This window comes from Pseudorasbora parva, chromosome 25 (genome assembly GCF_024679245.1).
Source record: "Pseudorasbora parva isolate DD20220531a chromosome 25, ASM2467924v1, whole genome shotgun sequence".
NCBI classification, from domain to species: domain Eukaryota; kingdom Metazoa; phylum Chordata; class Actinopteri; order Cypriniformes; family Gobionidae; genus Pseudorasbora; species Pseudorasbora parva.
In genome coordinates this window covers 36,748,141-36,760,640 of record NC_090196.1, presented here as the reverse complement: position 1 = coordinate 36,760,640, position 12,500 = coordinate 36,748,141, and the positions used below count along the sequence as shown (strand labels likewise).

At 45.8% G+C, this 12,500-nt stretch overlaps 1 protein-coding gene across 15 annotated transcripts in view; it reads right to left on the bottom strand.

Moving 5' to 3' along the window:
• nrcamb (neuronal cell adhesion molecule b) overlaps positions 1 to 5,573 on the bottom strand; it is a 68,127-nt gene extending 62,554 nt beyond the window's left edge. For 3 of the 15 annotated variants that reach the window (XM_067437110.1, XM_067437120.1, XM_067437113.1), the window contains exon 1: positions 5,404 to 5,565. The gene's annotated coding sequence lies outside the window, so the exon portion shown is untranslated. Of the gene's footprint in view, positions 1 to 5,283 lie in introns of all 15 variants that reach the window. The other 12 variants (XM_067437115.1, XM_067437122.1, XM_067437114.1 and 9 more) reach the window with 8 other exon arrangements.
• Between the last annotated feature and the right edge of the window lie 6,927 nt (positions 5,574 to 12,500).

The following is a 12,500-nucleotide window of genomic DNA, read 5'->3' as shown; positions in this document are numbered from 1 at the left end:
TGAGGCCAACCGTGACGCAAGCGCTGGGGATCATTAATATACACGCCTCAACACTTGCATCTGTCCGAACATGAGCAGTGTGTAACTCCTTCTGTTCGGACCGGGACTCGAACCCCAGTCCGCCGGCATGAGAGTCGGACACGCTAGCAAGGAGGCTAAAGGCTGCTACCCCTAGCGTCAGTCGCTAGAGCGTCTCTTGAGGTCAGAGGAGTGAGGTTTACTCGCACATCTACCACTAGCTGACCTTCGTTACAAATATCAGGCGGAACTGACGGAGCCAATCATCAACACAAGCTGCTCTCGCGGACACACGTCATGATCAGGCTGTGCAGGAGACTCGTCTACTCTTCCCACAGATAAACACGTCAACAGTCATGGCTGAGGTTTATAATCCGATACCACAGCAATTTAATTCCAGATCGCTCGTTTGTTCGGCCCATTTCAAGCTCCGCTCAGCGTCTGAAACTGAAGAGAGTGTCGACTGTATTCCTGCAGCAGTGAGCAGCGGTTTATCCTCTTATCGACTGATTAAACCATTTCTGATTAAACTGAGAGTTTCTGAGAGAGACCGCATTGTCTAGATAACGCGAGACGCTTACAGTAACAACAGGAAACACCAGTAAACCAGTAAGAGATGTTCTGCTTAAAGTGTCATTCAGTCGGTCTGTGTTCTGTCAGGACTCACGAGCCGATTCGCTGAACTGCTGTGAGCTGCTGAAATAAGCCAATCAGAGCAGAGCTCAACATTAATATTCATGACTCTTCCAAATAAGGCAAAAACAGAGCATTACATCCTAGGGGCAGTTTATAGGGCTGTAGATGGAGCTGTAGAACTGGATCTGGACAAGGTTTGCCCTTAAATAAGACACACACCCTCTGCAGATATCAGAGGACAATTCAACATCATTCAGATCACTCTAGAGCAGCTTTAAAATAATGTGAGTGTGTGTGTGTGTGTGTGTGTGTGTGTGTGTGTGTGTGTGTGTGTGTGTGTGTGTGTGTGTTTGAGAACTGTCCTCAGATCAGCTCTAGATGTGAAGAAAGGCTGATTGGTCTCAGTGAGGCAGAGAAAGCAGGAGCGAGACAAGCTGGCAGTGTGTGTATGGATTAAACACCCCTTGCTGTTCACACACACACACTCGCGCACACAGACACACACACACACACTGATGCGGGTCTGTAGATCTCACACACACACTGATGCGGGTCTGTAGATCTCACACACACACTGATGCGGGTCTGTAGATCTCACACACACACACACACACACACACACACAAACACACACACACACACACACACACACACACACAAACACACACACACACACACACACAAACACACACACACACAAACAAATACTGATGCGGGTCTGTAGATCTTACACACACATACTGATGCGGGTCTGTAGATCTTACACACACATACTGATGCGGGTCTGTAGATCTTACACACACACACTGATGCGGGTCTGTAGATCTCACACACACACACACACTCTCTCTCTTGTGTGTGTAATCTGAGCTCTTCCGTGGAGTCAGTCTGTCCATCAGACCTGCTCAATACACTTCCTGCTCACGCATCATTACTGTCAACAACAACAACAGCCTAATGGACAAACCCTAAAACACACACACACACACACACACACACACACACACACACACACACACACACACACACACACACACTCTTATGCATTTAGGCCCAGAGCGTGTGTAATGTAGAGATGTTGCAGTGCTCCTGTAAACTTTACTTTATTTTTTTCTTGCAGAATGAGAGGAACCAGTGTGTGTGTGTGTGTGTGTGTGTGTGATCAACAGACCCGTATCAGTGTGTGTGTGTGTGATCAACAGACCTGTATCAGTGTGTGTGTGTGTGATCAACAGACTTGCATCTGTGTGTGTGTGTGTGTGTGTGTGTGTGTGTGTGTGTGTGTGTGTGTATGAGAGATCTACAGACCTGCGTCAGTGTGTGTGAGTGATCTTTGAGGATGGGGACGCGCAGGACAAAGACGGTCTCTTTTGGGGTGTGTGTGTGTGTGTGTGTGTGTGTGTGTGTGGTTGGTCTTTATCTCCAGTAAGAGTGTGTGGGGCTTCTTAAGTTCAGCAAAAAACCGAGCTCTGGAATGTTTAGGGCTTCCCAGCATGCACCGCTGCCCTCTGCGTGACCTCCGCGTGACCTCCGCGTGACCTCCGCGTGACCTCCGCGTGACCTCGGTAACTTGTCTCTCAGTGAACATCAGTAATAATAAAACGTATTTATTTATAATCCGTTTATTTATATATATTCAAATTGGGGACTCCTCTTGGGGCGTACGGCTCTGATTGTTCAGCCATTTTAGATCCCGCATGGTTCAGTGAATATATAATGTGCACAGACTATAATGTTGAGTGCAGTACCTGTGCTTGAAGCCTTTAGACGTTAATGGTTTCCGCTTCTGCAGTTAATTATGTAAATTAACCCTTTGCACTTCATCAGGAGTTAAAGCCTCAGTTTATACCGCGGTCAGATCTGACGACTGCATTTAAACACACCGATCAGGCATAACATTATGACCTAATATTGTGCTGACCCGTCTCTGATGGACTCCACTAGAAGGTGTGCTGTGGTGTCTGGCACTAAGATGTCAGCAGCAGATCCTTATAGTTCTGCAAGTTGCGAGGTGGATCGGTCTTGTTTGTTCGGCTCATCCCACAGATGCTCGATTGGATTGAGATCTGGGGAATCTGGAGGCCGAGTCGACGCCTCAAACTGGTTGTTGTGCTCCTCAAACCATTCCTGAAGCATTTGTGCTTTGTGTCAGGAGCATTATCCTGCTGGAAGAGCCACAGCCACCAGAATACCGTTTCCATTTCCGTGCCACTGTTGGTGCTTTCGGTGGGGTCAGGGGTCAGAGGTCACCCTGCCGCCCCATACGCCTCAAACTGAGCTGCTCTGTGTATTCTGACAGCTTTCTATCAGAACCAGCATTAACTTCTGGAGCAGTTTGAGCTCCAGTAGCTCGTCTGTTTGATCGGACCCCACGGGCCAGCCTTTGCTCCCCACGGTCATCAATGAGCCTTGGCCGCCCATGACCCTGTGGCCGGTTCTCCACTGGTCCTTCCTTGGAGCACTTTTGATAGATACTGACCACTGCAGACCGGGAACAGCCCACAAGAGCTGCAGTTTTGGAGATGCTCTGACCCAGTCGTCTAGCCGTCACAATCTGGCCAAACTCGCTCAAATCCTTACGCTTGCCCATTTCTCCTGCTTCACACACATCAACTCTGAGGACTAAATGTTCACTTGCTGCCTAATATATCCCACCCACTAACAGGAGATCATCAGTGTTACTCACTTCACCTGGTCATAATGTTATGCCTGATGGGCGTGTGTGTAGCTCAGCGCTGACAGCTCGGATCAGGTCAGATTATATTCTCTGCAGGTATTTTTAGACTTTAACAATCAGAAGAAATCTTCTGGAGAGACGGTTGAGAAGTAGGCCACCGATCACCTCCTGACTCGCAGAGCTGAGGATTATATTAATATGACACACACTGACGTCACGTCTCAGATCCACAGGCCTGTGTGTGTGTGTGTGTGTGTGTGTGTGTGAGAGAGAGAGAGAGAGTTATTGTCATCTTCATGCAGAATACCCAGCATGCCTCAGCAGCCCACAGTGGCATTCGCGTCCCACGACACGCTTCTTTCCCATGAGCATCATACGCTCCTGACGGTCGGTCAGACACACACACACACACACACACACACACATACACACACACACACACATACGCACACACACATGCGCGCGTGTCTGTGGAGCCTGGGCTAATGCGGCCCATCTGCCGGTTATGGATCGCTGGGAAGCCAAAATGAGCTCATTCTGAAACTGAACACACACACACACACACACACACACACACACACACACACACACACACACACACACACACACACACACACACACACACACACACACACACACACACACACACAGTCTCCAGTCATCCGCTGTCCCACATACTCTCGCCGTGACGGTTGAGCTGCTATTGAAAAGCTGCGGCGCGGCAGACAATGACCCGCTCACTCATTAGCATTGCATTAATTGGGAGATGTGACCCAGTATTGGAATGCAGTGTGTGTGTGTGTGTGTGTGTGTGTGTGTGTGTGTGTGTGTGTGTGTGTGTGTGTGTGTGTGTGTGTGTGTGTGTGTGTGTGTGTGTGTGTTCTGGGTATCCCCAGAAGTTAGCTAAACATGACCTCATTTTGACAGTTTTAAATGGCCTTAGTAAAAAATAATACTAATAATAATAAAATATGTAAAATGTAATTATATATATAGTGCCGTCAAATCGATTAATCGCAAAATTTTATTGTCAAAATAAAAGTTTGTGTTCGTGTTTACATAATATATGTGTGTGTGAGTATAATTATTATGTACATATAAATATATGTATATATTTAAGCATTTTTATATGTATATATAAAATATTGGTCCATAATATAAATCTATATAAAATAAATATATAAAAATGTATTATATACAGTATATGCAAGCATTTCTTATGAATGAGTTTATATACATAATAATTACACAGTAAACACACACACACACACACACACACACACACACACACACACACACTAAACACTAGAGAGGGAAACTAACATTATGATCAGAGTTATTCAACTAAATATGAAAATAAATTAATGAATTAGGTCTTATTTAATTCTAAAATAAGCTGATAACATCACTGTTTACTCCAGAACGACTGTACAGCCAAATCTAATTCTGCTGCAGTATTGTCCTGTTTAACACTGAAGCTGCTCTGACACAATCGCCGCTGGAGAAGAGCGATAGAAATAAAGATGACTGACTGATATATTATATAAACACGAACACAAACTTTTATTTTGGACGCGATTAATCGATTCGACGGTAATTATATCACATGACTATTTCTTCTCTGCCCTGTAAAACTTGAACCTGACGGAACGGGTTAGGGTTAGTTTGTCTTATATTAACACTGTGGGCTTTCACTTCAGATCTGGAGGGAAGGCTGTCAAATAATCAAATACTCGGATATAAACTGCTTCATACCGCGCGCGCTCCCGCACCGCACCTGCTCGCGTCACCTGAGCACATCATCACAACTACTACAGCATCACGATATACTACACAACATCACACTACACAACACTACACACTACACAACACACACACAGATAGAGGTTATCAGATACATCATATCCCATCACAGTGCGTCTGACACTGATCAATAATCGACACAAACTCACATTAATGAGCCGGAATAAGAGAGAAGTAGCGCCAGGATATCAGCGCATAATGCAGCTCGTGATGATATAATAATCCTCCGCGCGAAGAGCTGATAATGATCAGAACCATCCGCCACTGACCTGATCGATCCGCTGTCCGGTCCGCGCTCCCGCGACTGTCTCTGTCCCGCGCTGCGACTGACTGGACGCTCCGCGCGCTCATCTCCAGCAGTGACCGCGGACCCCGGGAACGCGCAGCCTCTCTCGGGCACGCGCTTGTTTTGAGGTTTCTCACTGGATGAGGAACAACATGACAGGAGATTTCCCAGAATTCAGTCTGAAGCGTCCCGTCCGAGAACACACACACACTCGGCGTCCCCTCCGAGAACACACATCACAGGAACACACTGCAAAACATGCTCTTCTTACTCAGATATTTAGACGAGAAACAAGACAAAAATACTGAGGAGCATTATTTGTAGTGAAGGTCTGATGTTATTCAGTGAGCCGAGGCTCTTCTGCCACAGATGAAAAGACACACACACACACACACACACACACACACACACACACACACACACACACACACACACACAAAGCCTCTTTATGGGCATCGGTGCTTTTTGAGAGCTCTTTCGGTCGCACAGAACGCTCTTTCGTGCTTTTTAGATTAAGTGTTTTGTCAGAATGGTTTTGAGAGGAGCCGGATTGTTTTGGCAGATTATATATTAATATGATTAAAGCAAACCATAACTTCTCATATATTTGAGATCAAAAAACTTTTAAACCCCCATCTTCACTTCCAGTGTTGGGTGTAGTTACTTCATTTAATTACTTTTCCCTTGAAAAAGTAAAGTAAGGGATAACTCTTATTTTTAGTGTAATTTAATTACAGATACTTCACAAGTAATTGAACTAAATACTGTGTGTAGACTGTAGAACTATTATCTAGAACACAATAGTGGAACTGACATTAAAATTTAAAGTCTACACTGCAAATAACGCTCCTCTTACTCAGTGTTTCTGTCTTGTTTCTAGTCCAAACAATTACAAAGTCTTAAAACAAGAAGCATTTACTAGTCAAGCAAAATTAATTGTCTTGTTTAGGGGAAAATAACTCAAAATGAAGAGAGTTTTTGCTTAAAATAAGATAAATAATCTGCCAATGGGGTGAGAAAAATAATCTTGTTTTCTGTTTGAGTTAATATACTTATCGCATTGGCAGATTAATTTCTTAATGTAAGAATTTTTAGATGTTTAGACTAGAAACAAGACAAAAATACTGAGTAAGAAGAGCATTTTTTGCAGTCTAAGTTTAAAATGCATATTTACGCATCCTTCATTTGTAATGCATTGGTCAGTTAATACGAATAATTGATGTAGTTTTATATCACGTATTTGAACGAATTTAAAGAGCCGTTTGATATCCTTGAATCGCTTAACTCGAGGTTGATATAGGATTTGGAAAGTCATTAGGAATAAGTAATAAATACTTTTTGGAGAGAGTAATTTGTACAGTAATCTAATTACACCAGTGAAGATATAATTAGAAACTAGTAATTAATTACTTTTTAGAGTAACTTACCCGTAAGACCTCTGTTCATCTTCACACACAGTTTAAGATATTTTATATTTAGTCCGAGAGCGTATGCAAGTGTATGCACACTATACTGTCCATGTCCAGAAAGGGAATAAAAACATCATCACAGTAGTCCATATGAGACATCAGTGGGTTAATTAGAGTCTCTTGAAGCATCCAAAATACATTTGGGTCCAAAAATAACAAAAACTACGACTTTATTCAGCATTGGCTTCTCTTCCGCGTTTGTGTTCAATCCTCAAATAAAGATTCAAACGGTTATGAGTCAGCGAATCGACTCATGATTCGGATCGCCAATGTCTCGTGATTTCAGCAGTTTGACACGCGATCCGAATCACTTCATAATGTTCCCATGGCAACAGGCGGGAAGTAAACGCAACATTTTCCAACTTTCTGCTAAGATAGATGTGACTTTTTTTCATTGAAAATGCAGGGATTATGAAATCATACATGCGCTGCTTATGTTGCGTACGGAAATCGTCAATTTAACACACAAAAGTGCGAGGTATGGTAAATTACCTCGGAGAGTTTCTACCCGGCTTGTGTACGGTGCTGCCCCCACTCAACGAAATGCTCCAAAAGGATTCAGCGCGGCTGTGGGACGCACAGCAACAACAGGCCTCTAATATAAAGATAATGCTGTCTTCAGCTCTAGTTTTGGCCTTTTATGACATCACGAAACCTACCATTGTGCCAGCAGAAGCCAGGCGCTTCGGGCTGGGTGCCACTCGACTGCACATTCACGGCGACAGGACCCTTCCCGTGGCATTCTGCTCCAGAACTCTTCAGCGGCTGAGTTGAAATGCTCTCAGATCGAGAGGAGAATGCTGCAGTTTGGGCATGCGAGCCGCGTGCCTGGTATTCACTGGGTGAGTTTACACTGCAAACGGAACATAAGCCCTTAGTCCCCTGATGAACACTTCTGATCTGGAAACACCCTTGCGCGGTCAACGCCTGCTGATGCGAATGTTAAAGCGGAACCTGTCCCAGGCCAGTCATTAGTGGCGGCCGATACGGTCACGCAACCCCATAACAGGACCCGTGGCGTCAGATACTGAAGGGGATGTGCAAGCCTATGTGGAGGCTGTGATTCAGGCCAATATCAGAGCCGGAGTCAAACGTCATTCGTGAGTCCGCATCCCATGACCCCGTTATGAGGAAGGTAATGCGCTTTATTAAAGAAGGGTGGCCATCATGTGCCGCCGGAGCTCAGCGTACCACGCCGAACGAGCTTTATTGTCCAGGGACTGCTTTTACATGGTGACCGGACTGTAGTTCCTGCCGCACAACGACGCAAAATCCTTAACAGATTGCATGAGGGACACCAAGGGCTAAACAAATGCAGAGAAGGAGCCGAAATGTCAGTCTGGTGGCCTGATCTGCATGCAAACATACCTCAGTGCGTTTTCCTACCCAGAGAAAAGAGCCCTAGTCACCACTCCACTCCTCCCAGTCCCTGGCACACACGTGTGTGAACACGGAGGTAACACTATCGGCTGGTAGTAGACTTCTATTCTAGGGACATTGAAATTTCTCATTGACACCTCACTAGTAGCCGTAGTGTGAGCCCTACCCTGAAGGGGATGTTTACCAGATGAGGGGTTCCACGAGAGTTACGTTCAGGCAACGGTACCCAGTTCATCAGCACAGATTCAGCAGACCTCTGTAAGAGCTGGGGCATCCAACGTGTTCCCAGCAGACCTCAGTACCCGCAGTCACATGGGGCAGTAGAGCGGGCTGTGAAGACAAGCTTATCCAGCGCCAGCCTGACCCTCAGTGGGCTCTCTCGAGTTCCAGAGCCGCTCCGATTGCAGATACAGGAGCAGGCCCTGCGCCGCTAATGCTGGACGCCAGACACACACCACTCTCCTGTCCTGGAGACGCGTTTGCGACCACACCACATCAGCCTGACCCTCAGTGCAGCTACAGGAGCAGGCCCTGCGCCGCTAATGCTGGACGCCAGATACACACCACTCTCCTGTCCTGGAGACGCGTTTGCGACCACACCACATCAGCCTGACCCTCAGTGGACTCTCTGGAGTTCCAGAGCCGCTCCGATTGCAGATACAGGAGCAGGCCCTGCTCTGCTAATGCTGGACGCCAGACACACACCATTCTTCTGTCCTGGAGACACGTTTGCGACCACACCACATCAGCCTGACCCTCAGTGGACTCTCTGGAGTTCCAGAGCCGCTCCGATTGCAGATACAGGAGCAGGCCCTGCGCCGCTAATGCTGGACGCCAGACACACACCATTCTTCTGTCCTGGAGACACGTTTGCGACCACACCACATCAGCCTGACCCTCAGTGCAGCTACAGGAGCAGGCCCTGCGCCGCTAATGCTGGACGCCAGACACACACCACTCTCCTGTCCTGGAGACGCGTTTGCGACCACACCACATCAGCCTGAGCAAGAGGCTCAAAAAGACAAATGAGTTAAAGCGGCTTATAAGTGTTTCTTTGACTAAAGACCTTCAGGCCGTATGCTTCCCGTATGCAGGCACTCTGAAAGTGGGTGGGGAGGAAACATGGAGCGCATCAGGTACAGCTGTGACGCACACAGAGGAGCCTCGGTCGAATCTGGATCAGACACAAGATGGAGCTGTTCTGTTCACTCACAGGAGATAGGGCCCACAGGAACTGATTATGTTAAAACTGACATGGACCGTTGCTCAAAACACGCCGGAGCGTGCCACACCTGCTGTGAATGCAGAACTCGGTTCCACCAGACTCGGTTCCTGGGCCTAAAATGTCTTCCCGTGGCAGAGTAATAAACCTGCCCGTTCGTTACAGAGGCTAGTCATGGATTATATCCTGGGATGGTTCCCTCCTGTAAAAGGGAGAGTCATGGTTGCTGTTGCTCTGAATAAAGACTAAGAACATATACAGTGTGTAGGGTGACCACCCGTCCCGCGTAGCGCGTGCACGCACAGCGTTTGAAGCCAAATTCATGCGTCCCACAAATTGAGACCGTGTCACGGATAATTAATGCTTGCTCAAAATTCTTGCTCACCCCATTGGCAGATTGTTTGGCTTAATATTGAGTTATTTTTCCCCAAAACAAGACAATCATTTTTACATGTCTAGTAAATGTTTCTTAATGTAAGAATTTTTACATATTTAGACTTGAAACGAGACAGAAATACTGAGGAAGAATGCTTTTTTTTTTTTTTTTTTTTTTTGCAGTGCAGACTTTACTAACATGGAAGTTCCCCGTCCTTCCTCCCCTTCTCGTTCCGTGAACTGGAGTTAACTTTACCTTTAGTTTAACTTAATACATTTTTTTTTCTGTTCCTGTGGTGTTGAGCGACTTCAGTTTCTGTTAATCCTATAATTTTATATTATTGATTTAAAGTGAATAAATTGTAATGAAAAATAAGTAAAGTAAATCGCAAGTGGAAGTGCATCTGTCAATTCATTGAATGTTCAAAATATTATGTTAAAAATACTCATTGGTTGGCCTATTCATGAGCATACATCAGCAATTAGCCTACACATGTTTAGGGGAATAGGGCATTATTAATAAACCATGTAAGGTGCTATGTTCATACATCATTGATAAGAGATTAGACCTTATGTGCTTAATGGAAACATGGCATCAGCCTGCAGTTTACGCAGCACTTAATGATGCCTGTCCTCCTGGTTACAGCTATCTGGAGAAAGCCCGCTACACTGGTCGTGGTGGTGGCTTAGCTGTAATTCATAGACAATCATTGGAGCTGTCTTTTCTCCCTCTGCCCACAGTGTCATCATTTGAATACCTTGCTTTTAAATGTAAACCCCCTTTTTCGTTGACAATACTGCTCATTTATCGGCCCCCAAAAACAAATTCAGTTTTTATCTCTGAGATGCATGACTTTCTCACAACACTCTGCTCTACTTCTGCCAACATTTTAATATTAGGAGATTTTAATATTCATGTAGATACCCCCTCCTGCCACCTGGCAGCTGAGTTTCTGCAATTATTGGACTGCCTCAATCTCCAACAGCATGTGGATGGACCCACTCATTCTAGGGGGCACACTCTGGACTTGGTCATTTCCAACTCTCCTCATATTAGAAACCTCTTGGTGTATGATCTGGGTGTGTCTGACCACCAGGCCATCTCATTGGAGCTGCCACGCCCCTCTTCCCTTACCAAAGATTCCCGTCAAATTTGCTTCAGGAACCTGAAAAAGATTAACCAAGACTCTTTAACTACAGACCTTCAGCAATTCTCCTCTGTTGATCTCTCCTCAGTCTCTGAGTCGGTTGACTTCTACAACAAGTCTCTGAGCAGCCTTCTAGATCTTCACGCACCTGTCATAACTAGAATGGTCACCTTCTCGCGCTCAGCACCCTGGTACACCAGCGAACTGCGGAAGATGAAGACGGTTGGGCGCGTACTTGAGAGGCGTCTCAAGCTCTCAGGACTCACTGTTCATAGGCAAGCCTATAGAGATCATCAGAAGGCCTACGCAAGGTGTTTAAGAGATGCTCAGTCACAGTTCTACTCTAGCATCATCAACAATAACCCTGGAAACTCCAAGAAGCTTTTCTCCACTATTAATCACATCCTCAAACCGCAAACTCACTCTTTTTCAGAAGCCACAGAAGAGAGGTGCAATAAGTTCATGACCTTTTTTAGGAACAAAGTAGACAACATCCACTTGCTCCTATCTAGCACCTCCGCTCTGCCTGTCCCGTCTGTTGATCCACAGCCAGGGACCTTCCAACATCTCTGCTGCTTCTCCATCATCACACAGCTCGAGGTTGAGGACATCATCAGAAAAATGAAACCATCCACCTGTGCACTGGATCCTTTTCCTACAGCCTTGGTAAAATCTAACCTCAGTGTCTTAAGTCCATTCATTACCAAGATTATTAATAATTCCCTCCAGGCTGGCCATGTTCCTTCATCTCTTAAAACTGCTATCATCAGACCACTTCTGAAAAAACCTACTTTAGACCCAGATGTTAATGACAACTACAGGCCCATCTCCAACCTCCCATACCTCTCTAAGGTGCTGGAAAAAGTTGTTGCTGCACAGCTTCAGGTCCATTTGGAGCATAACCATCTTTATGAGAAATTTCAGTCTGGTTTCCGCTCAGGACACAGCACAGAAACAGCTTTGGTCAGGGTCACAAACGATCTTTTGATGGCGGCAGATGCTGGTTCCCCATCCCTTCTCATCCTCCTGGACTTAACTGCAGCTTTCGATACAGTTGACCATAACATCCTCCTTCACCGTTTACATTCCACCATTGGTCTCTCTGACTCGGTCCACAACTGGTTTTCTTCTTATCTCACTGGGAGAACTGAATATGTTGCGTTAGGAGAAGCTACATCCCTGTCACACAATGTCACCTGCGGTGTCCCTCAAGGCTCTGTGCTCGGACCCACCCTGTTCATACTCTACATGCTCCCCCTTGGCCGTCTCATCAACCGGCATGGGATTTCTTTTCACTGTTATGCTGATGACACTCAACTTTACTTTAGGACAAGTTCATCTCCCTCTGCTGACCTCACACCATCCACTTTGATCACTTGCCTGGATGAGATAAAGGCGTGGATGAAGCAAAACTTTCTGCAGCTAAACAGCTCCAAAACTGAAGCTATCCTAGTCGGCACTCCACTTCAGGTCCAGAAGTCCGTTA